The 23971-nt window shown below is 40.6% G+C and overlaps 1 protein-coding gene across 3 annotated transcripts in view; it reads right to left on the reverse strand.

The window, feature by feature from the left end:
* LOC121318589 (voltage-dependent L-type calcium channel subunit alpha-1C-like) overlaps positions 1-23971 on the reverse strand; it is a 378812-nt gene that overhangs the window by 283143 nt on the left and 71698 nt on the right. The gene's annotated exons all lie outside the window — the stretch shown is intronic.

Here is a 23971-nt window from a genome sequence, read left to right on the forward strand (position 1 = left end):
ACGCTATATTAAATAAATAAATAATAAATAATTTAAACAATGTACTAAATCCATGATAACTGATGTATAATTTTACAATAAAGTTAATGTTAATCTATTACATTAAACTGAATGTTGATAATCCAGACAAATGTAAACATGGCATGTTGAAAATGTGTGCTTTGCTGCAAGGTTTGGAGAAGGCGTTTCTCTAAAAGCTGTGTGTGACGTCAGAAAGGCAGTAGCCAAGAGCAGCTGGCGCAGCAAGCTCTGGGTAACAGAACGCAGCAATTGAAATGTGTATTCTGTGTCGTTGACCGTTTCCTTCAAAACCATTATCAAAATACAGTATCACTTCACAAAAAGATCTTCCTCAGACACTTTGCTAAGGCTGCAAGTACCATCGCTTGATTTAGAAGAAGCGTGTTTGCAGTTGAAAAGTGTGTTAACTGGTGTATAACCGAATTACGATAATTGTGGTTTAGAATAAAAGCAACGGTGTTAACACCATAATGTAGCTAAACCGCAGTAAACTGAAAAACCAGTATATCGACCCATCCCTAGTTGGAATATGCATTTACTTCAGTCATCTGATGCGAGACTGTGACAGGGAGACCATGTCCTTGGTTCTTGAGTGCATATGTGCCTATATGGAAGCAGTTGGCACGTGCAACAGGACAGAGTCCACTCCATGGACAGAACTACTGCACGAAACCCTTCCACTCCAAGACAGTGCTCGTAAAGGCATTACCGAGACGCGGCTGTTTGAAAGGGCCGTTTGAAGAGGCCGGAGTCGCCGTGAGGATGCTGAGGCTCGGTGAGCCCATAAGTAGGTCAGTTTAGGGGGTGCTAATCCCAAACAGTGTAGCAAGGGTTTGCATGGAGTAGTAGGTTCTTGGAGCGGGATGTTCCTTTTAATGGGACTAGCGCTCGTCATTTGTGTGGCAAAGGTTTATTGTTACCTTTTTTTGTTTTCTTTACTAAATGTGACACTGGGGCTACCATTGCTAATACCCTAGTGGCAGCACCTGTGTGTTTATTAAATCTGTGTGTCTGTGTGGCGTGTCAGCACCCACTGCTCTGTGTCTGCCTCAGTATTATTCAGTGACGACCCACATATGTAACGATGCCCTGTGACAGAGACACAAAAGCATAAAACGGATGTTATATTTCCATGTAGTAGTTTAATCTAGACCAGTGATCCTCAAAGTAATTTTGGCACAGGCATAAATTGATCTTACTTGGCGGTTTGCGGGCACGCTGATTATTGCATAGGTTCTTATCTTAAATACTGCCTTCCCGCGAGATTTATGTCCCACTCAGCTAATAAGCAAGCAGTACTGTCAACTGCTGTGACACTTTTGTTGGAAAATGTGTTTAAAGCTTTATTTATTTTCTCACGCTATGACCCGCTAGAAATGTGTTCACGACACATAATTTAAGAACAGCTGCTGCAGGCACGATGGCCTGGCTTCGCGTGCACAAATTTGTCCGCAGGCACCACTTTGAGGACCACTGATCTAAACAATGCCATTCTATGTAAGAAGACGAATACATTAGTCAAGATCATTGCAATATATCAGACCCGTACCAGGTTGGGCAAGAATGGGCACCAAAAGCCAGACAGGAAAGCAGAGAAAAGACATGAAGGGATGTGACAGAGAGTGAATGAATCCTAGTCAACAATCTCCCTCCCGACCTGTGAGGGCACGATATAACAGGAACAGTGTGCCCCGGACTGGGTGGTTTGACAGTTCATTCCAGGGTCAGTTGGAAGTCGGCCATTCAAAAAGGGGGCGAAGCCACAATACTAGAAGTCAGCGCCTTACTGCGGTAGGCAGTGTGTCAATCATGGATTGGAGGAGACGTGATTGGACTAGCTACCAACAGGGCGTGATTGAAGGTACTGTATATCAGGGAATGTGGCCAAGCCATCTGTTCCTTTGTTATGGTTGTGAAAGACCTATAAAGGACAGTAAAAGCTGAAAGTAACTGTGAGTTTTTGTCATATTGTATCTGTCTGTCTATTAATTGTCACTCTTGTAATTCACAGAAGACTAAATCTGGGTGCTGTCGCTAAAATCAACCAGCATCACCCCCAGACTACACTGCACTACTGTTTCACTGTTGCTGTATAATTCACCACTTACACAAGGAGTACTCATTGTTGGGATTCGTCACCGTGTCAGTGTACAGTGTATGTTATTATTATTTCGAGACTGAGCCCCGTGGTTTTGATTGGCTTTAGACATCGTTGTGTATAACTGTCTTATTATTTAAAGCAACAAATAAAGCTTCTTTTTTACCACTGGAACTGTTCTTGGACTGTTGTTATTAATCACTGCATCATCTCTACACCTGTGCACTACAAACCACTTTGTCACAAGGGATTACATGGTGAGTGAATAGCAACATTGCTGTGAAACTGGATAGGATTTTATCCAGCGGTAAACAGATAACAGCCGCTGATGATAATGGTATCAGCAACTATTGCTAAGGCACATTCACCTTTCAAACAAGTGAGCTAGTACTCTGAATACCATATCTCTTGCGTCCAGTCCTGCTCTAAGATCCTGTGACTACTTACAACACAAACCTGGCACAAAGGCACAAACCTCAAACCTAAAACATATAAACAACAAGTCATCTTCCGGGTATTGAACAAAAGCATTGAATTAAACTGAATCCTTCGTAACAAATATACAGTATGTAAAACTCTAAAAGTGTGACATAGCAACATACAGGTACAAGCACCTCTGCTATACACCACATAAAAAGCCAATGTAAAAATTAAATAAGAATTGCAGTAAATCCCTGCAGACTCATTGGGCTATGGTGTATTTACAACATTATTTTTTTTTAATGGGTTTTCCATGAAGGTATTGTAAATGATACTGACAGGAACTACTTTGTGTATGATGATATTATAACATTAAATATCATGGAAGACCAAGTGTCTTAAAAAAATAGCCCTGAAATGGTTACCCCAAGTGACAGCACAGACAAGTGTTAAGGAGAGATGTTTCTAGATTTCTGTGGCAGAGTACACATTTCTATTTTGGAGTCCATGCTTTATCATGTCATAACAGCAGTCTCCCTGTACAATGTATACAGTGCAAGCAACGATCATCACATCAGCCCATAATGAGGCTATGGATACTTTTGCTGATAAGTGCCCAAGTAATTTCTCACCACAATGAAAGGTTGCATACAGTACAGAGGTAGTGCTTGGTCCCAGACTGTCAATTGTATAATGTGGCAATAGATTTTTATTTTACTTTGGCGCACACATTTCACACTGAAGGAGTCACAAAAGAAACCGAGGTGATCTACAAAAAATGCACCATTAAAACAGAAAAGCTTTAACCCTTTGCGGTCTTACGTCGGCTCAGGTCCGACATTACAATTTTCCCTTTCCAGTCCGATGGCGGACCCTGTCTGACATCAAAGGGATTTAAAGCACAGGTCTCTAGTCGTTTTTTTCTCTGGATAAAGCTGAAAAAACCTTTCAATGGCCGAGTGAGACCGATAGGAGCCGAATGAAGCCAAAAAAAAAGGGCACATCTCATAGCAATTTTCAACATTCAATGCCTTTTAAACCTGTTTTACACTGCGTGTAAAATAAGCAGTGGTTGTGAAAATAAATTGGACCTGACACGCCTGATGCACTGAAGCACTGAATAAATGGACTGCAAAGTGTTAAAGAAATTTTTTGCTGCCCACCAAAATCAGAGTAAGATTTTCTTTAGTTGATTTAAAAATCTTCACATGCCAACTGCAAAATGTTTTAAATTGGTTAACAACGACATAATACAAATGTCCTCCAATATCTCAAATTAAAACATGTCACAGATAGGTTTAACTTACACCTGGATTATCCCCAGGCCTTTTCAGCCCGTCGCCGCCCGGTTGAGGAAACCCGATCCACCTGTCTTGCAGGTTGCTGGGTGAAAAAAAAAAAATCTTGGAACCACATGACTTCTGTGTTTCATCTTGACACAACATTTAACCAATCAGAATTGAAGGGGTGGGTTTTCTGTGTTAAGCACTTTGAGAGGCTAAAACGTAAAAACGACTGCTAAAAAAATAACCGATTATTTTCAAAGCAAAAAGGAAGTGAAAAGGTTACTGGGGTTTTTTTTTGGTCAAATTGTAGAGTACCTAAATAAACACAGTAATTTATCATAATAATAAACAGTAATGAAAAAGAAAATGTACAACATAAAAAAGAGCAACCAGATAGAGTCATCGAAAGACAACACATTATTCTAATTCTTTGTTGTATTATATATTTAAGGTAAGGCAAGTTTATTTTTCCCTTAAAAGTGCTTCCTGCTGTATGTTCTGCCGCCCGGCTGTACAGACATCCTGGGGAGAACCCTGTTACACCCCCACACCCACACTCCACCCACGCACACCACACTAACCGGGTCTGTTGGCTTGTGCAGAGGCTTTAGAGATTTAAGGAAAGCCACACTGTGTTCTGAAAATGAAGGTTAAAACACAACTGAATTAAGCACATGCAGCATCTTCAAAACTGAACCTGCAGACATTTGCATTTCACAATAATATTTATTAACAAACCTAACAAAATTAAATAGTTTGACATTCATCAAACTGTTCTATACTTCTGGCTTTTTAACTGTCTAGAACAGCTGAATAGGTATTCATGAAATAATTCTTTAAAACATAACTTGCTTAGTTAGTATTGTAGATTTAGCAGGTATTTTATATTTTATAACATTTTTTCAGAACTCTTACATGACCTCTGGGACTTTCTCTGTCCATCACATATGTTGATGGTAAATAAATCAATCGCAGCAATTCACTTCAAAAAGGGTAACTGACTAACAACTGCAGTGGAACCAGCCTCCAAAACAATGCTTAATTTTAATAACATTTAACAAAATAGTGTTTTAATGCATTAAAATAAATAAATAAATAAGTGCACCAGCCTTGGATCATTACAACATTGGGCAGTCCAAGACTGGCGCTAATTAGAGTCTGTGAAACGAGCCAAAAAACCTGATTTACTATAACAACGTTAAGGTGGATCTACACTGGACGCGAGCGAATAATTTAGAAGTGACTGAAATCTACACCGATGTGTCTACACCGATTGTGAGCGATGCAAGCGGCTTTGTTGGTGAAGCGAGTGACTCCACAGGAATAGAAATGTGTTCTATTTTTCCCGCCACTAGAGTGAATCGGACCAATCAGAAGCAAAGTGTAGAAACCTATTTACAAGCAAATAAAGCCAACAGTGTCACTAGAGCTGCACAAACTGCTTATTCGATTACTCAGATTGAGCTCTCCACAGGTGAGAGTCATTGGGGTTGATCGGGCTAATTTACCATTTCAAGTGAAGCTGAAGAAACAGCTGCCTGAGTTTGTGTAGGGTGCTGCTCTCCACAGTCTAAGAAAAGCAGCAATCAGCACACATCCAAGCAGCTGTTTCTTCACTTGTTTCCTTTTGAATGATAAACTAGCCCAATCGACAACAATGACAGCAATCTGATTGTCAGCATCTGATTTCTGTGGAGAGCGCAATCCAAATATTTGAATTTGTGCAGCACTAATTGCAAGCATAGGTCTCTTATCAGTGAAGACTTCTCCACCAATCCCTCAACTTTACCTGGAGTGTTGAAGTGATAAACATACTGTTCATGCAGGTTATGTAGAACATCATTTTTGCAGTATTGACACCTGGTGTACGATACAGTTGAAGGTTATATCTGGGGGACCACTTGTCTGTTTTTTATGAAACTATTATGAGATTCTACTGTAATTCTACCAGTTATGGATGTAAGTCAGTGTGGTTTTTCTATGATATTCCTTGAGTTTACTGACCTATCCTGATCTATTGGTACTCTATTCATATGGATTTTCAGCTGGTGTTTAAAACTTGTTTCTAATACATAAACAATTTATTACACTTTTTAAATGCCTTTTTATGGTTTAGAAAATGTGTCTTTGCCATGTTGGCCAATAACAGGATCCTCAAATTACCACACTTTTTTCTGTTAATAATTTTCTTCCAAGAAGCTGCAATCCCTGAACAAATTGGGCCATATGAGGCGTGTGCCAAATGAAAACTCCCTTTTAAGGATAAATAATATTATTCCAGGAAAACACAACTTCAGATTGTAGTTTAAAGCACTTAAAGCCACGCACAGCATAAAAGTGGACTCCAGTTGCCTGCTGTCTGGAATCTGTGGTAACTGAGTTCATCCTGGCATTTATAATCTGAAACAAAAACACACTGGAAATGTGAAAAAAAAAAACATATCAAAAGTGCCCAGCCTTTTAAAGTGGAAATATGAAAAACACAAGCCAAGTTTCAAGAAACCATTGGGGCAACCTTGGCCAGCACCAAACAAATAGTCACAACTGTAAATGCAGTGGGGGTCAAGGTTGTCCCAATTGTTTCTGTAGCGGTTATGTAGTTGGATCGAAAGCAGGACTAGTTAGGGTTCAAATCCTTATATCCTTAAATATATCTGTCAAAATAAATGCGTTCCCTAATATATCTCCATGTTGACAAAGCAAGTTAATTGTCATTAAACTTGGATGTCCTGTAATATACATACGTCTGCAAGAAAACACATTGGGAGAAAAAGAAAAAGGACATTTTTACCTTGCTTTGGCAACTGTAGTACAGGTATTGACTTTTTTTCTACATTTCACCTAAGAGTGTTGGAAACTACAAATTAAAAGTGAAATTGTGCTTTTGGCTGATTTACTTTTGCTGCGCCAATACCTTGAAAACATGTAAACTATCCTTGCAGTACAGAGTGTCAAGCAGTTCTTGCACTTCGCTGATAACTTGGTGCGAGGAACTACCGTAAAAAGAATAAAAGAAAATAGCACCGAAACATACTGTGATAACTAAAAGCAAAATAAATGACTGGAAGTCATCGCTGGGGTGGTGCATGTGGCTTCAAGTGAAGCTTGTGCCAGCTATAAATGAGGAAAAAAGGCTTTCTAATGAATGTTGTGCCAGCCAGACTGCTCTTCAGTTTTTATGGCACTCTCAGGATGATGAAAAAGGAGAGCTAGGTATAAATCAGAGGCTGTCGTTGCTGGAGAGGTGCTTCGTCACTGGCGCCAGTGCAGAGTGACCAAGGGAGTGCAGTCAGGCGTGGCAGCTGGGCAAGGTTCAACCACAGCGATCCAAGCTCAGTGTGACAGGTTTTTTTAAAGGTCTGATGTGGTATGTTCAGTATTGTCAATGTTGCTGTCTGTATGAAACAGAAGTTTCTTGTAAAGATATGGAGCTAATTGCTCAATGCTTTATGTACTACTAAAATCAATTGTGTGTCCAGGGTTAGAAATTCCCAATAGTAACCCTACAGTCTGCATGCTGTGATAAGTGAGACCCGTTCAGCTTTACCAAGGGCCTGATTGTTCAAGTTCCTGACACCTGGTCGACGTTGTAAAAACTTAAAGAAAACCGTGCTGCAGCTGTTCATACAAAACTTTCAAAGGGAGAAAAAGTTGCAATTACCACAAACTCGTGGACCCCATTCCCCAATCTTCCCATAGGTGGGAGGCTTTTTTCACTTGAAATTGTTCTGTAAACTTTTGGACTGAACAGCCGTTTGTGTTTAGTAGAGCTTTTATTTGTATGCTGGAACTACTGCACTGAAGTAAAGGACCCCTGAGACACAGTTCAAACAGGTAGGCCAGGCATCTCTTTACAATTTAATGTAGTTGTGTGGATACGTGAATTTGAATACTTTATGTTAATTAGTAATACTTGACCATATACAATTAAAGGCAAACATTATATTAATTACTTAATATATTACTTGATTGTGTGTTAGTTTGGCATTTAAAATAGGGCTTGGCAATGGTTGAGAGGTTTACGTACACTAGTGCAGTATTTAGAGGAGAGTGGCGTTTGATTCGAGTACTGAGAAATTGTAATGCTCAAGTACTCAAGCAATAGGTCTGAAATATCCCACCCCTACTATCAAAGACCACAAACTGTTAAATCACTGAGGCAGAATTTTTAAAATCAGTCACAGTGCTCTTTACAATTCCAAAATATTGTGCTATTTTATCCCTGGTAATTACCTTTTCCAGAAGTGAAAGCATTTCTAACTTTTTTTTCAATTGTCAGCAAAACTCTCTTTCATATTTGCTTATTTAGGGTTTATCTGCCTAAAAATTACTAACCAGGGCTGTCAATATCAGAATGTAATATAAATATTGTGTGTGTGTGTGTGTGTGTGTGTGTAGATATGGTTTAAACGTTTAAATGCTGACACAGCAAAGAGTATAAACATTCATAAAAATTTACCAAAAGCACACCCCTAGTAGCTACTTCTTTACCAATCTATACAGACAGATGCAAAGAGAGTGGGCTGCATATTTTAATGGTATTATTCTTGCCTTCATTGCTGCAAGGAGTTACTGTGCTTGAAGAACGCTTCCGCCCTGAGGAAGTCACTCTAACACTGAGTGGCGTCTCAGCACCTGTCTCTGTCCTCAGGTCTGGGCCACATTGCATCCTGTTCCAGCAACTCAATGAGCCCCAATCAAGAGATCCTCTGCACCAGGCCTCATTAAGCGACGATGGAGAATGCTTGCAATCGGCCTGTAGTGTAGCAACTGCCCGCTGTTCCTTCACTAAGCAAGGAGTGCTTTTGTTAATAGGACATGAAGAAATGCTTAACATTTTTCCTAAGCCTATTAATAGCTGTAGCTCGATGGCTAAAAACAAACAGATGACTGGCATTTTCCTATTACCGGGGGATGCAAAGCAATAACTTCGGAATCGCTGTTGGGTCAAAGACACAATCCTGAGACATTGGAAGTCATATTTTAACAGACATCCGCCCACGCACAGACACTACCACTACCCTGGAGACTTTTGACCCTATCAGGCCTGTAAAGAGTTATAGAGTTGCCATGGAAGAATATGAGCTGCAGTACATACATGCTACTACACAAAGAGGTCTATTGTAATTATCTCAACAGTGGCATACCTAAATACAGCCACCCAAGAAATTATAAACCTGTCTTTTCACAGACCTCATTTATCTGCGTTTCTGTTTTATTATATGTGGTAATGCTAATGAGTGGGTCAATAAATCAGCCCAGCAGGACTAATATGGATTTAAAGGGTGGTAGAATATGGATCCGCCAAACCAAAGACTACCCCCCTCTATCCCTTGGTCTACTGTTGCTACTTGCTTATTAAATGTTTCAAACTACGCTTGTAAGTTCTGCCTAGCTGGAAAAATGAATGTGAAAAACATCTGTTATATTGTTAATTCTTTAGATACATAAGGCTGCTTTTTATTAGGTTTATTTTTTTTTTATTTTATTTTAATTTATTTTTAACATTTTCTATTGATCGATTAATAAATCGGACAATTAATCAATCAATCACACCTGTTTGCTAGTGACACCAAATTGTTTTAATGGACAATTACAAATAATACAAAGTATTAGAAAACCACTTCGACAGATGTTTGTGCAACCAATCCAGGTAATGTTTATTGTTGTGTCTCGCAGATATACTATAACTTGAGTATGCCTTGTGCGATTATACCAACAGGAAAACCGATTTCTTTGAAGCTGCAAAAGTAATGCACTGATTACACGCTTGTGCTACCCATAACCCCTCCAATGCCCCTGCAAGCGCTGCAGCACATAACATCCCTCTCTTAGTTACAGTAGCTCAATTATAAATCATGATGTTTAATCTTGATGTTTATCAGTCGTAAATCAAAAACCTGTCTCTCTTTTTCTGGGTTTGTTTGCCAGAAGAAAGTGGATAGGTCTTAAGAGCATCATTGTGTATCCATACCATGCTCCCTTCCTACAACATGGATAATACTCTGATTGAAACAAATAACTATTGTGGGTGCAGAAAACAAGGAGGGAGCATGAGGGAGACTGACCTAAGAAACTAGTTCAGAACACCTTTGATAGATTTTGACAGAGTTTTATAGGATCGCATATTAGTAACACCTGAATAACACGTATTTTATTTTTGTTTTGTAGTGTTTTTCTAGCCCGGAATATAATTTAAAAAAATTGCCACAAATTAATCATTTATTCAAGTGGAACAGCATAGGAATAACACAGGAATTTGCGACAATTACTTTAAAGTGTAACTAAAATAGGACACAGACAACATGGGATGATCTTCTACAGCACATGTAAGGCAGTGCATTCTGTAAACACTGCAGGATGTTCTGTAACATTTTTAAAAAGATGTTAATGAAATAACCTGTCCTGAAATGAATCAGGATACATTACAAAAGAAAAACAACCTCTCTTCCCTAAAGGCACACGGGGGTGGTATTGGCAGTGCTCAAGCAATGTGTCAGCACTCTCCCTGCCTGCACATGTGCAGGGAGCTGGGCTGGCAGCTAGTGGCACCAGGAGGGGGTGTCGATTCCAGCTACACCTGCATGGAGTTGCTGGCTGGTGGCTCCACCCTGACAGCTTCTCAAACTAAACATTGGCCTGGCAAAGGGATTTCCCTGATCAGATTACAGTTTTTCTCAATTGCTAAAGCAATTTCTGAAACTATTAGCACAATTCTCAAAACAGGTAACACAAACACCAAAACTGACTCCTGACTGACTGATAATGTTGACCTGAAAAAAGAAACAAGGACCAGGGGTCACAAATGGAAATTAGACAAAGGGGTATTCAGAACAGAAAATAGGAGGCACTTTTTTACACAGAGAATCATTAGGATCTGGAACTAACTCTCCAGTAATGTTGTTGAAGCTGACACCCTGGGATCCTTCAAGAAGCTGCTTGATGAGATTCTGGGATCAATAAGCTACTAACAACCAAATGAGCAAGGCCAATGGCCTCCTCTCGTTTGCAAACCTTCTTATGTTCTTATGTTCTAACACATTTCTCTGATTAACATACAAAATGCTAAATTCTAAACCATCTTTATGGTTTACTTAATGGAATTCCATCATCCATTAATACATAAGTGAGTGTCTTGTTTTCAAGTGAGCATGCTGTTGATCACAATTAATGCTCATTACTTTAAATACAAATTCCACACATGGAAATGGAAATTATCAATCTATAATCAAATGTCACTCATGCATACAAGGTTGATGTTACAAATTGTGCTGAAACATGGAGCAGGCAGGCAGAAGGTGGGCAGTTGGTGGACGTGGTCGTAGACGTGGACGTGAACAGAGGGGTGATCATGGTCATGGTCGTGGTATTTGAAATCTGGGCAACAGTTGTGGACCATGTTATTGACATATGATAATAAGTGATCAATAAGTTTGCAGTGATCAACAGCTGCATCTATAATTCGTACATTTCGAATGAGAATAGGTAAGTGTGAATAGTAGTATTTTATGTAACCTATTACATGTATTTATAGAGTTTGCAGCTTGCATGCTGAAGCAGCTCCCTACTTTGTTTTATATAATAAATATGCATAAGGATTATACATTGCAGTTTTTCTCAGTTGCTAAAGCACAATTTTGGGTACTCCCAAAACAGTGGTTAAAACAGTTAACACAAATATCAAAACACGTCGCAGATTTGCAACTCATCATACATTTCCAAAATTAAGTGTTTGTGTCAAATCCATTCCTGCCCTACACAAAGTTATACTCATATCAATACATTTAACACAAGGTGACATTACAGTTAACCACTGAACAAAATAAAATTATACTGTTTTTTAAACATACTGAAGTCAGCACATCACAGGACGTAACTGAAGATAGCAACATTGCTTGCAAAACGATCAATACTATTATTATTTTGTGTTTATATTAGTTTGTTCCTCTTTTTTTGTATTTAGATATACAATCTGAAAGATAAATAACAGGAAAAGGCATCAAAGTGAAGTAATTTATTTGCAGTTTGGTGAAAAATGTACAGTGTAAGCATCATTCAGCATCATCACCACAGAGTCTCTCATTTCTGTCTGGCCACGTTATTTCATCAACATCACAGCAGATGTTTTCTCTGGCAATGCAACGAAGGGAAAAAATGCCTGCTGTGACGTATCCAGCCTTGACAGGCCTCTGCCCCGATGTCATCACAGGCAACCTCAGAGGCCTGAAGAAGAGTGGTTTGCAGTGCTCGGGTGTACAGGTGATGTAGGTGCTCCAGTAACGACAGACACAAAGTTGTGGTTAAAACTGCACTTTAATTGTGTTTCTCCTTGGTTTGAGACCGTCAAATAATAAGGCTGTCTCTGCTCAACAGTGGGTATTGCCGGCATATAACAAAAAGGGGTTGCAGCCCTGAAATAATAAAACAAACACAAACACGCAACACAGACACAAACATGTCTCCAGACTGTGTGTGCTCTTTGTGCAGGTGCGGTGCTCTCAGCAGAGGTGGTGTGTATGTACAGGTCCAGGCTTAGCGCTGGATTCGTGCTGCAGCTCCCGGCTTGACAAGACAAATACAGACAGTTCATCAATAGAATTAGATACTCCACTCACGTTTCCATAGTCCCTGTTTCCTCCCATTTACCACAACAAAGGAACCGATTAGGGCGTCATGTCCCCCTAAAGTACCCTAAGCCCCCCCCCCCCCGCTAGTTCAGTCACGTCTCCTCCAATTAATGACTGATACTTCGCTCACCGTACTAGGGTGAAGACCTGGTACCGTGACTTCGCCCCTTTCTTGAATGGTCGGCTTCTGACTGCCCCTGGAATTAACTGACCAACGATTCAGTACGAGGTGCACTGTTCCTGTTGTACAGAGCCCTCATATGTCGAGAGGGAGATTGCTGGTTCGGATTAACTCGCTCTCTGTCACACCCCGTCATCTCCAACAGGAGAAGAACTCCTCAATTGGGCTGAGGAAGGTGGAGTATGTTGGAAGAAAATGTAATGAAAAAGCACCATATTCCGCAAACCACAGCTGCACCCCCATGGGCACGATGAATGCCGTCATTGTCCCATACAATGGCAATATTTGTGGGCTCTCCTCCTTCATTGTTTCTTTGGTTACCCACATGGGATTGAACAAGCTGAGGTCAAAGCAGGTCAAGAAATGCAAGGAGTTAGTCAGTATTATATGGACCAATCATTGGACAGCAAGCAAGAATCTCATCTTGGCCTATAGTCGTCCCAGGGTGTCCACAGTGGCACACTGTCCAATGATGTCCCTGCCTCGCCAACACCCTTTGCACAAGTTGAAACCTGCCTCGTCGACGAAGATATATTTGACAGGCCAAATGCTGGCATCCAGCTCCATAATTGTGTACAAAAAATAAATAGCGAACATCAGCTATGCATTCCAATGGCATTGTCCCAAATAGACCACTTACAATAAAACCTCAACCCTACTATCCCATCCAGAAACATATTTCAAGCCTGTCATCTTCACTTCAGGCAGTATTAGAGTACCAAGTAAGAGTGAACAGTGTTTGAGTGCTGAACAGTATCACTTTGAAATGATGTTTCCTATATTTCCATGCAATATGATACTGTATAATTATCAACTGCTTTGAATGGCATGCACTCTTTTTATCAAGAATTTCAACTTACTTGAACATACTGGTAATGCAATTCCTTTACTCTTTCGCTGTTTCTGTCAAAGAGCACTCTGTACATGACTTTCATACTGAGGCCATGCTTTTTGATCACTCTGGCGATGGTTGACAAGCTCATGTTGTGAACTCCTTGGAACATGTTCTCATCTTCACTGATGTTGGTCTGCATTTCTCGCATGCGAATATCATTTTTGGCCCGGACCATATGGATTACGGCCATCTCTTGGTCGTCTGATAAACCACGACAACGGCCCCCACTTGGAGCTTTTCTTTCTATTCTAAATACTGAAGACAAAATACAACACTGCAATACCATACACAGGTATATCACAGCAATGCAAGTAGAAATTGGGTAACTTTGTACTAGAATTAGTTTTACTTACCAATTTTCAGTGCGATACGAATAAATAATCAAAGCAACAGTTGAGCGTGAGACTTTTGGCTGAACCACTGTTCCAGCTTCCTTCATTGTCACACCTCAGTCGATGACATGATCAATTACTGTTGCACGCAATTAGTTTGAAGCAAGTATACAAGGAGGTCTTATACACTGAGGTCTCATTTACCTTCTCTCTCTCTCTCTCTCTCTCTCTCTCTCTCTCTCTCTCTCTCTCTCTCTCTCTCTCTCTCTCTCTCTCTCTCTCTCTCCTGGCGACGTGCATTTCAATTCCACAATGTCTGCAACTTGTAGCAAGAAGTACTTTCCTTTTATACAACATTCACAGGTGAAAAATGTTTATTGAGAAGTGATGATTGAGTATACAGGTGTGGATTATTTGTTTAAATAAATTAATGTTGCTTGTTAATAACTGAACAGAATACCTGTATTTTTGGGACAAATCACTCAAATTAAAAACTGGTGTGTTAGCAATGCAATTGTATTAAGGGAGTTGTAGATCTTGTTAAGGGTTTTGCACTATGTGTGTGTGTGTCAAGGGGTGAAATGTGTGACTGGTTTTGCCAGTGTGTGAACTGTTTTGGTTTTTGTGATACCTGTTTTGATAACTGTTATAAAAGTAGTGGCAATCTTGCCATAGCAACTGAAAAAGCTGTGCTATATCAATATTCCATTTATTTTTATTTAGGATTGAAAGAAGAGCTGCCCATAGCAGCTAAGGAGAACATCTGCTGTGACGCAGATGAAATGACGAGAACAGAGCCGAGCGGCTTTGTGATGCACAATGAAAATATAATTGTAGTACCAGACATTAGTATTATTTTTAATTATAAATTATTGACCAAATATAGTGCCCATGAAATGACAAAAAAACATTACAAGTTTTGTGTATTCTGGTTTTTTGTTTGATAATGTAAGTCTTTGAATTGCATGATCTATTTACAATTGAAAGTTACATTTTATTTTGGTTGAAGAACATTTGACACGTTTACTTCATTTAGCAATTGTATTTGACATTTTGCAAATTGTGCAACTGTTTTGGTGTTTATGTTAACTGTTTTGAGAATTGTGCTAATAATATCAGTAACTGTGTTTTAGCGACTGAGAAAAGCTATAAGAGCCACTCCACAAACTTGGCTCAGAAGCAGAGAGAACTGGCTGCCTCCCACACACAGCCCTGCTTATCCTGATATCTACAGTACAGGAGGCCTATCATATGACGAGTGGGATACTGGAATAATCATCTAATCACAACCACATCACATTCTTAACTCCTTTGTCTCTGTAGTTGTCTGTATTCAACACCTGCTGTACAGTGTGCAATTTTAAGTTTGCCTGATACAGCCCACATTAAAAAGGGGCACCCGAGGCCTTTAGTAGTTTTTACAATTTTAAATGGTACAGCATAAACAGTTGCTGGCAGGTGTTGGGGATGCAGACTAATAAAATGTTCTTCTTGTAAGCCGGTGGCAATGTATTATATTTTAGACTGTTTTATTTTTCTTAATCAAAATGTAGGTTCTAGAGGGCCATTCCACTACAGGATTTTGTTCTAACCATGCTCTAAATATGAATTTGAAATCTGGATTGCTTCCCAGAGCTCCTCAAAGAAAGTATTTTATACCTCTGATATTTTATGTAATCTGTACGTTGTAATAATGTCACTTACCTCGACAAAACTCGTTGAGGAATTGCACTGACTGGCTAAAAAAATTCAAGAATGCAAGTAAAATGGAAAAAAATTGTTTTGCAATGTAAATGTATGTAGTCACCTGGTGTGTTGTGTTGTGTGATTCACAAAACTTTTATAAAAGCGTATAAGAGCTAGAAAGTAGAGTTTCCCATGCAATTATCCCTCAGCGACATGCTGAAGTGGCCCAAATCACATCAACACTGGATAAGAGACACCTGTTTCCATTTGAACAATGCACCTAAACCAATCCACTTTTAAGGCCAAGGCTGGAGTTAAGTGTAGACTTGTATTCTGTGCACAGTGAGATATGATTTATTAGTATAATAAATAATACCTTTAAACCATTTATATATATGCACTGTAATGTTTTTTTAAACAGGTAATGTTTTCCTTGGTGTATAATTAAAAATGATAGCGCCTCAATAATTCTAAAGGCCATTTTGTAAAACATCCACACAAAATACACAAAGATGTGATAACACATAGCTATGCCTCATTTTTTATTATAAATTATTGACTAAATATGGTGCCCATGCAATGACAAAAAACATTAAAAGCTTTGTGTATTCTGTCTTTCTGTTGAGAATGTTGATAATGATCTATTTATATTTAAACGTTGCATTTAATTTGGTTGAAGAACATTTGACATGTTTGCTAATGATAACACATAGCAATACTTCATTTAGTCTAAACTCCTAAGATATAGCCCTGAATATCTCATACAAGCAGGAAGCAGTGGTATTTTGAAGTCCTGGTCCTATATTGTGAAAGTCTGCCGGTCACTGAGAAGTACTCTCCTTGCAACATCCATTAACTACAATTGTCAGCCAGACAAAAGACATGACAGTGAACTTGAGACATGAATACTACCTTCAAATATTCATACAATGCCTGTGCTAGCTTTAAATACGCAACCAATGACCACCCAAGTCACTGTCAAGTTACACTTAGCAGGCAGGCATCCGCAGCAAAAGCTGGGCCTCTATACATTAACCTGTCCCCTTGTTAGAAAAGAACAGAACACAGAATGATATGTAAGAGCGCACAAATGACAGATGCAAACGAGTGACGGATGATTGTAGCCGAGCAGGATTCTTTAGTTGTCTGCCCCTCTGGTGAAGGACGGAGTGGCTTGAAACATTCTCTCTCTCTCTCTCTCTCTCTCTCTCTCTCTCTCTCTCTCTCTCTCTCTCTCTCTCTCTCTCTCTCTCGGAGGATTGTGGGATTGCTGGAGCCTGTGAGGAGTTTGAGGAAGCATAGGGTAGGAGTGTCGTTCGGTTTTTCGTTTTTGCTTTATGTTTTACTTTAGTTTAAACTACAACGTTTGGTTCTTTAAATTAATTTGTTGTGTGAGCGTGAGTGAGTAAGTGTGTGCGTGTAAGAGTGAGTGAGTGAGTGAGTGCGTGTGTGTGTTTTTGTGTGCTGGGGTTTGTGCTGACAGCTAGTCAGCTGAGGCCCAGCGATGAGCTCTCATTCCCAGGGAATGAGAGATTTGACCCGCCAGCATGGCTGTCGCTGTGTCCCTGACAGCGTGGTGTCGGTGGAAGATTGCTTGCTTGCAATATGCAAGGTAATCGAGGGGGACAGGATCGTTTCTCGTCCCGGATGAATAAAGGGCTTGTAATCTTTTTTAAAGATATGCAGGATGTGGATAAACTTGTGCAGGAAGGTTTTGTAGTGCAAGGGAGTTTAGTGCACGTATTGCCCCTTGCAACACCCTTTGCAAAAGTGATTTTATCAAATGTCCCCCCATTTTTAAGGAACGAATTGCTGGAAAGGGAGCTGAGTAGGTATGGGAAAATCTGCTCCCCAATAAAGTCTATTCCCCTTGGGTGTAAAAATCCACAATTAAGTCACATCATGTCTTTTAGGAGACAAGTGTATATTTTATTAAACAACCCCGGTTTTTAAATAAATGTTGCCTGGACTTTCACAGTAGAAGAAAGCAGCTGTGTGGTGTTTGCAAGCACTGACACCATGCGCTGCTTCAAGTGCGGAGTCCAGGGGCATCAGAGGAAAAATTGCCCGATGAGAGAAGGTGAGACAGGGCAGGAGAAGCAGGGTGAGGCTGACAGGGATCAGGGAGCACAGGAGGAAGAGCCGCAGCAGGAAAAGGAGAACAATGAGCCTGGAGCCCCGGTAAATGAAGAGGACAGTGGAGATAATGGGTTCACTGTTGTAAATAGGGGGAAAAGGAAAAAAAAGAAAGAAATGGAAACAACGAAGGAAAAAAAAGAGACATAGAGCTGGAGCGGAGCTCCGAGGCGATCTCTCCAGATCACAGGCTCTCTCTGCCCGCCCGCCCTGAAGGAGCGAGCGGTGCTGAATTTGCTGCTGGAGAACCGGGGTCTGGGAGTGGGGGCTGTAGTGCAACGGGGGAGAAGTCCCCTGCTGCAGAAGCTCCCAATTCGGACTCGGGGGGGTGGGGAGACTCCGGCTCTGGGTCTCAGCCTGGAGCGGCGGTCCCCCTCTTCTCGGAGGAGGTGGAGCACAGCGCCGAGTCGCAGCTCGACGCTGCTGCAATACCCTGTCCCCCAGACTCGCAAGAAAACGCTGCAGATGAGCCTGGTGTAGCGGTGGAAAAAATAAAAAAACGTCAAAATAAATGTGAAAGTGAGGAAGAAAATGAGATGGATTAGGAAGACGGAGGTGACGTCTCTGACTCCTCAGTGCTTTCTGAGATCCCTGATAGTCAAACCCCAAAGGAAAAACTATACTCTGTGGAAGAGATAAATAGTTTTTTTAAACACGACCAAAGGAAAATGTAATGTTGATATAAAGCAATTCTTTCCCAATCTTAAACTGTTTCTGTACTCTGCTAATGTGGCTTTTAGAAAAGCCACTTTAAGAGAAATTGACCAGCCAAAGCGGTACAGACTTAAAAAATATGTACAAGTAGTCAGGAAAATGATTAATACAACAACTAAGAAGGTTTAAAATGGCCCAGTTTTTTTGCAATTTTATACTTTTTGTTGTTGGATTTCTTGTAATAGTTTTAAATAATTTTACTATTATGAAGAGGTTCAATTTTATCTCTCAATGTAAACGGCTGCAGACAGGGTTTTAAAAGAGCATAAGTCTTTGAGTTTTTAGAACAGAAGAGGGCGGGGATCATTTTTTTTACAAGAAACACATACAGATGAAGGGAATGCTGCTGAATGGGAGGCGAAATGGGGACGGCAGTGTGTGATGAGCCATGCCTCTAATAACAGCGCTGGGGTGGCTGTGCTTTTTAGATTGGGGTTAGGAGCAGATATTTTAGAAGTAAGAGAGATTATTAAAGGAAGGCTTTTAACAGTAAGAGCTAAGGTGAGGAAGGCTACTTTTAACTTCATAAATGTTTATGCTCCTAATATAGGGAGAGATAGGATGGTGTTTTTAAACATTTTAAAACAGACTATCTTAACAGTTAATGATGAAGACTTTTTATTAGTGGGGGGGTGATTTTAATTGCACAGTGAATTTTAATATAGACAGAAACAGTATAGAACCGCATCCCCCTTCTGCATTGGAATTAGCTCCAATTTTAAAGTTCAGTGGCTTGGTTGACATTTGGAGGTGTTTGCATCCCACCACTCGCCAGTACACATGGTCACATCACATTTCACAGTACATAGTTAGAGCACGATTAGACATCAACTTAATATATTTACAAAAGCCAGTATAATACCAACCAGCCTGTCAGACCATCACTGTGTGCAGAGTACTGTTACACTACCTAAGGAAACACATACCACACCATTTTGGCATTTTAATACTAAACTATTACAAGATTTCACATTTGTGCAACAGTTTAGAGATTTCTGGAAAATTTGGAGAACACAAACAGATCAGTACAGAGATCTGAGGCAGTGATGGGATATTGGTAAGGTACAAATCAAAGTTTTTTGTCAAAAGTATACCTCTGAAATTGAAAGCCAATCTGAACAGAGCACAGTGGCACAGGAGACCTTGCGGGAGCAGAGACAAGCCTTGGGCAGCCTGCTGGAGGAGAAGGTGCAGGGGGCACAGGTGCGATCAAGATTTATCGAGCTAAGAGATATGGATGCCCCCACCAGCTTTTCCTTCAGCCTAGAGAAGAAGAAAGCAAACAGCAAGCAGATGCACTGTGTCCGGCTGCCCTGTGGGAGAGAGCTGCTGGAACAGGAGCAAATCAAAGAGGCGGCGGTGCAGTTTTATACTGGACTGTTTTCCAGGGAGCCATGCAGTCAAAATGACAGGGACTCAATGATGCAGGGCTTGCCCACCCTGAGCGAGGAGGAGAAGGGGAGTCTGGAAGGCAACATCACTCTCCAGGAACTGACCACGGCAGTTAAGCAGATGGCCAGCAGGAAGGCCCCAGGGATTGATGGTCTACAAGCAGAATTTTTCCAATACTTTTGGAAGGAACTGGGACCAGATCTGCTGATGGTGTTGCAGGAGAGTTTGAGAGATGGAGAGCTGCCGCTTAGCTGCCGCAGAGCTGTACTGACTATGCTGCCTAAGAAAGGAGACCTGTGCCAACTAAAAAACTGGAGACCAGTCTCAATTTTATGTGCTGATTTAAAAATATTTTCAAAATGTCTGGCGATAAGACTGAGAGAAGTATTGAACAGTTTAATACACCCGGACCTGACTTACTGTGTGCCAGGACGGTCAATATTTGACAATATATTTTTAATTAGAGATTTTTTTACTTGTACTCAGATGGGTGATTTTAATGTGGGACTGGTCTCCTTAGACCAGGAGAAAGCTTTCGATCGGGTTGACCACCACTACCTGTTTACAACACTGGACGCCTTTGGGTTCGGCCCCAGGTTCATTAACTATGTTAAAATTTTGTACATTAATGTTTTTAGTATTTAAAAAATTAATGGGGGTCTGAGTCGGCCTTTCCCGTTGTGCAGGGGCATCAGACAGGGCTGCTCCCTGTCTGGCATGCTGTACTCCCTCTCCATTGAGCCCCTGCTGGCTCTGCTGAGGAGCAGGCTGTCAGGATGGGAGGTGCCTTGTTCTGCTCCGGCTGTGGCAGTAAAGGTGTCCGCTTATGCTGATGACATTAATGTGTTTATTTGCAGCAAACAAGATGTCCAGCTATTACAGCAGAGCCTAGAGACATTCCAAGGGGCTTCATCAGCAAAAATAAACTGGGCAAAGTGTGGCACGTTCTTGTCAGGTAGCTGGAAGGAAGGGGGCCCTCCTGTTCTGCCACAGATATTGAGGTGGGAGAGAACAGGACTAAAAATATTAGGTGTCTTTCTGGGAACTAAAACATACATGGATATGAACTGGGAAAGTCTTGTGGACAAGGTGAGAGGGCGGCTTCAGTGTTGGCGGGGGCTGCTCGCTCGGTTGTCCTTTGCGGGGGGGGGGGGGGGGGGGGGGGGGGGGGTTATTGTAATTAATAACCTAGCTGCCTCTATGCTTTGGCATAGGCTTATGTGCCTGGACCCTCCCCAAGGCCTGATTGATGAAATTCAAAAGATGTTTGTAGAGTTCTTCTGGGGTGGGAGGCACTGGCTGAAGCCAACCGTGTTGTACCTCTCTCGAGATGAGGGGGGGGGCAAGGGCTGGTCAGCATTGCCAGCAGGGTAGTGGCTTTCAGGCTGATGACAGTTCAGAGGCTCCTATACGCCGGGGAGGAAGCTCACAGGAGGAAAGTGGCCATTTTTTTCATCAAAAAAGTGGGAGGCCTAGGGTTAGGAAAACATCTGTTTTTAACTGACCATGACATCCTGAACAGTTCTGGTCTGCCTGTTTTTTATCTTAATATTTTTAAAATGTGGAAGACTCTTAAAGTGAAAAGAGAAGATGAGGATTTGACAGGGCAGAAACTGATGCAAGAACCTCTTTTCTTCAACTCTCTGTTCCCAGCACCATGTCTCAGGTCAGAGGCATTGTGTGCCAGGTTTGCAAGGGAAGGGTTGACCAGACTGGCCCATTTAATGTTACCTGGGAATTCTTGCTGGCTCAGTGCTGCTGAACTGGGTGGCAGGCTGGGATGGCGAAGTGAGATGCAGGTTGAAAAGTTATTGGATAGTGTTAGGGACTGTCTCTCTCCACGGCTCAGAGAGGTCCTGATGGAGGAGATGGCAAAAGGACAAGAGGAGGATCAGAACTCTGACTTCCCAGTGCTGCTTGTGTCTCCCCAAGTAGGTGAGGAAGAAGAGCAAGAACAGCAGGAGTATGGCAAGCTGTTAAAAACTGATAAAGTTATTAACAGAGTCTTCCACTGCCTAGAAAGCAAAGAGCTTTATTTTTTTAGTGTATAAGCCGCCACTTGACAAGAGAACTGGGGACTATGCCATTTTAGCAACGGGGAGAATCCTGCACAGAGTAGACCCGAATATCAGCTCTGTGTGCAGTTTCTGTGGGCGGGAGGAAACAGTGGTTCACACATACAGTGAGTGTGAGAGACTGTGGCCGCTGTTTCAACTCCTCACGGAGCTGCTGCAGGGGCTGGGAGTCACTTTTAGCAAACAGCTTTTTATTTTTGGAACCCCTTATAGTTTTAAAGAAATGGATAAGTGTGTTTTAATTAATTTTATTACAGGCCAGGCTAAACTGGCCATTTTAAAAAGTAGGAAAAGTAAGCTGTCTGGAGTAGGGATAGCTGATGTAGTCAGGCTGTTCAGGGAGCTGGTGGTCAGCAGATTAAAGGTGGATTTCACCTATTTTAGCCTGGTTAATGATCTCTGGGGCTTTCAGAGGAGGTGGTGTGTGGGAGACATACTGTGCTCTGTAGATGAGGAGGGAGAGCTCATTGTGCTGCTGTGAAACAATTTTTTTAACTAAAAAACTTTTAACTGTTTTAACAAGAGTACAGTATATTATGCTTTTTATTTTATTTATTTATTTATTTTTAGATGCTGAGTTAGTTTTTATTGAACCCACACTCAGCACAAATATAAATATATGAATTTGTACTTTTTTTAAGGTTTAATTATGTGTAATATTGTAATTATTACATAGAATAAAGGACTTTTAAAAGTATCTCTCTCTCTCAAAATAATTCATACCTCTGCAATATACAACTCTGCAACATCTCTCCTCAACAAATATCTCCATCTATATAGAGACCTGGAGAATGGACTTGTGAATTATGTTCTACACATTACTTGATAGAAGCCACTTGTGAAAAAGCAAGCAACAAACCCAAACAGTGATACTTACAAAGTAAAAAACAAACTCCTATTTAAAGAAATGCTCTGAAGAAATACAGCCACAACAGACCATGTTATTCTAATGTTTATGAAAGACAAATGATGCTGTTTATTAAAGTGTATGTTTTGCTGAAGGGAAACTCCTCTTGACAAGAGTGCACACCGTCCTGGCTTATTTCCTATCTCTAAAATGGCGCTGGCAAGTTGCATTATGGTTTATGAAATGAATAACAAGAACACAGTCAGTGTTTGTTAAATCTATCAATCAACCTACAGTGAAGTGTCTATATTTCTTTGAAAACCGCGTTCCTAAGCGTAATTACTATTCGGTTGAGAGAAACAACAACGTAAGCCAAATCAACATTTCATTACATTGAGGGATTGCGTTATAATGTTTTATTTTAATTGCATGAGACGAGCATTAGAATACTTGTCAATGAGGCACAATCACTGCACATCCAAATGAATGCAGTTTAGTTAACTGCTGTTAGTTTTGATGTTTACAAGAATGTGTAAACTTGGCAGGCTTAGTCTGATAATCTCATAAACTTCAGCCTTCACTTAGAAAATCACTATGGTCTTACAGCAGTGTATAGTTAGACGGTGTAAAGTATCGTATTTGTATACAGTAAACACAAACCAGAGCAAAAATATACAGAAGGTCCTCATAATTTCTTAAATATTTTTTAGCTGTTTTGGCCCAAAGATGAAAAATTTCCCTTTTATAGGACCAACATAAAAGTAAAAAATATACATGCTTTCATGCTTTCATTTCATTTTTATACTTCCTTCATAGTAATTACACAATTAGAGCAGTCAGTAGCATGTAAAAGTAGATCCCCATGACCTACATCCATATTATGGGCATGTACAAATATTAGTGTGACATACACATGTACATTAAGAATGTGTTTCGTAGCTTTCACTAGAATTAGAGATGTTTTCTTTCAGACTAATAGGCAAATCAATCTGCTGTCCTTAGCTACCCAAAAATATCTCATGAAGCTCACAGTAGGTTCATGGGGCGAGGCTCAGTCCCCTTCGCTAAATCCTCTTGGCTAACCAATCCTGTTAACCAAACCCCATCATCTCCCCGGCAATTGTATACATTCCGGGGGGGGGGGGTTGGGGGGGGGTCTAGTGTTGGAGGTTGCACCTCAACGTTGTGTCTCAATCTTTGAATCAAATTATTTCATTAAAACAGCTATATTTACAAACCTATAGAAACTCCTTTCGGACAC

Source organism: Polyodon spathula, chromosome 7 (genome assembly GCF_017654505.1).
Source record: "Polyodon spathula isolate WHYD16114869_AA chromosome 7, ASM1765450v1, whole genome shotgun sequence".
NCBI lineage: Eukaryota > Metazoa > Chordata > Actinopteri > Acipenseriformes > Polyodontidae > Polyodon > Polyodon spathula.